General features: G+C 29.7%; 1 long non-coding RNA gene across 3 annotated transcripts; it reads right to left on the bottom strand.

The window, feature by feature from the left end:
• Nucleotides 1-790: 790 nt before the first annotated feature.
• Nucleotides 791-2073, bottom strand: LOC135121001 (uncharacterized). 3 transcript variants are annotated; one of them, XR_010278818.1, is made up of 7 exons: nt 1807-2073; nt 1634-1701; nt 1433-1485; nt 1219-1313; nt 1075-1149; nt 912-1019; nt 791-860 (listed from the first exon to the last, which is right to left on the bottom strand). It is a non-coding gene; the product is annotated as an uncharacterized LOC135121001 (long non-coding RNA). The 3 variants fall into 3 exon arrangements; XR_010278817.1 differs by having other exon boundaries at nt 1075-1152; XR_010278819.1 differs by having other exon boundaries at nt 1075-1152; nt 1778-2073.
• Between the last annotated feature and the right edge of the window lie 278 nt (nt 2074-2351).

Consider the following 2351-nt stretch of genomic DNA (forward strand, 5'->3'; position numbering starts at 1 on the left):
GTTTAATGGCGGTGTCTTCCAAGCCTTTTTTTTGCGGTTACGGGGTGCATTTCGTGCAGTGGTAATATATATTTACAAGCTTCAACTTCGGAACTGGTAGCTTTATAATTAGTGTATCTGTAAACTTTTCCCGTATTATTGGGTTTTATTAAGTAGAATGAAATATTAAGCTTTAACGAAAACTCTTTCACCAGCACGACAAAAAAAAAAATTAGGTTGTTCAGATCCTACGACCTTTCTTAATAAACGTTATCAACTACCGATAACAGTAGAGCTTCTTCTAGATCGTAATTTATAAAGTTATAGGTTTTAAATTAAGAACTATTCAATAGCTTTACCCTATACAATGAGAACCCAGCAATAATACTGAACTCTAGTAAGGAGTTATTTCTTTAAGTCGTCTAAAAAGCGTTGTTAGCTAAAAGAGCATAAGAGGGACCCCTTCCAAAAATACTAAAAAAAACAAAATTTCTGCTAGTTTTCGTAAATTCAGTTCCTAAGCAGAAGGCAAGCCCTAGAAGTCTTAGATGGACAGCCATTTTTGTCTTCGAGGCTTAATTTAAGTTGCTTTGATTGACCTTCATCCTCAACTCATATAACCCACGGGGACATTATTATTAAAAAGCTTTTAACATGTTTACTAGAGCACTTAACTATAAAAAGTCTCTGTAAATTTTTATATTCACTTCGCTTCTTTTAAAAAAAAGGCAATAATAAACTAAGTTTTACTTATAATAATTTTTCATTAGGATGATAACATTTAAATGAGGATTTAAAAATTAATCAAATGCTTCATTAGTGAATTCAAACTTCAGTTCCCCAAAACTTAGTTCCCCACAGAAATTTGGTTGGTTCGATTTCTGGATATTATTAATAAAAGAAAGAATAACCAACTAACATATATTGCATACGACAGCTAGAAAATAATTCTTCAAACGAGTTAGCAACGTCTTTACGGCAATCGTTGCCGTTCAGAAACGTTTTAAAGTGTACAAGTTTTCTTGTTCTAGGGAAAGACCCTTTATACAAGGAAGAAGCCTTAATAAAGATCTTATTAATGAATTTATTTTAAACCAAATTCTTCTTTAGCAGTCGTATGTATGTAAAAGGGCAGGAAAATATTTTCAGCCTCCGGATAATGCGGTTTGCCTACTTATAATAAATCAAAAAGAATTGGAGTACTGGTAAAAAAATATGTTTAGAGAAGCTAAATATTACAAAAAAAAGTTGGAAATATATTCTTTGTTTTTAGTTTACAAATCAACTCGGACATCTTTTGTAAAGATTTTGAGTTTGTTTCTAGGAAGTGTTTTCTAGATTTTTCATAATAAAAAAAAATAGAATTAAAAAGTTCTTAAGCAAAAGCTTACATAGTTAGTGATCTGGTAAACAAAAATAGGTGTAATTTTTTATGTAAAAAATTATATAGAACCCTTCTCTTTGCCAGATGTCTGGATGGACAAGTTTTACAAAGCGCCGATAAAGCTAGTTAATCAGTATTAAAGTATTTAAAAAAATAACAAAAAATTTTTTAAGCAACTCCATTAAAATATCAGTTATGAATTCTTCTTTATTTTTGTACAAACAAAAACAAAAATTCTAATAAACTAATATAAGGAAGATTAAAGAATACCGCGTCAAATTCTAACGGTTTATTATTTTTACAAATTTCCTCGTCTTTCAATTTTTGATAAAATTCGGCTTGAAAAATTTAATGTTAAATGGAGATTAAGGTGAAGATAAAAAAAAAACTATTATTTCTTTTGCAGTAATTAACCTTGCTAAGTAAAATAACCAGCTATAAACCTTTTCTCGCTTGAATTAAAACGTGCTGCTCATACAACAATTTCCTTCTCTTTTTAGGTTTTTTAGCAATATAGTAATTTCTGCTAATTTGAGTGCCCAAAGAGCAGTGAACGTGTGTGTATATCAAAAAATTATTACGGTATATTAAAGAATTATTCAACTGAACAAATTTACTTCTCAACCCCATCAACATTGAGCTAAGATTTGTGTTAATAAGCCCGGCAGTATACTTAGAGGGTATGTTGTGTTCTCATTGCTTCGCTCACATGAGCAAAGTCTGAATTTTAAATTTATATTTTAAATTTAAATTTTATACAATTTGGTAAACAAATATGTTTTATTTAATATAGAATATTAACGGTATTTGCCTTAATGTTTCACTAGTTCGACTTTCGATAGAAGACAAAATGTGATAGTACGGGTCTACTTTAGCATGCTTTCTCGCTTTGTATATAGCTCCAAAAATGTTTGTTCTCAGTAGTTTCTTTCTGGCTTACGTATTTTTCAGGGTTATAAACAAAAAGAAATTAGATTTTTTTCATAGT

Source organism: Zophobas morio, unplaced genomic scaffold (assembly GCF_036711695.1).
Source record: "Zophobas morio isolate AGI-343-1 ecotype UQ-CSIRO unplaced genomic scaffold, CSIRO_AGI_Zmor_V1 ptg000476l, whole genome shotgun sequence".
Lineage (NCBI taxonomy): Eukaryota > Metazoa > Arthropoda > Insecta > Coleoptera > Tenebrionidae > Zophobas > Zophobas morio.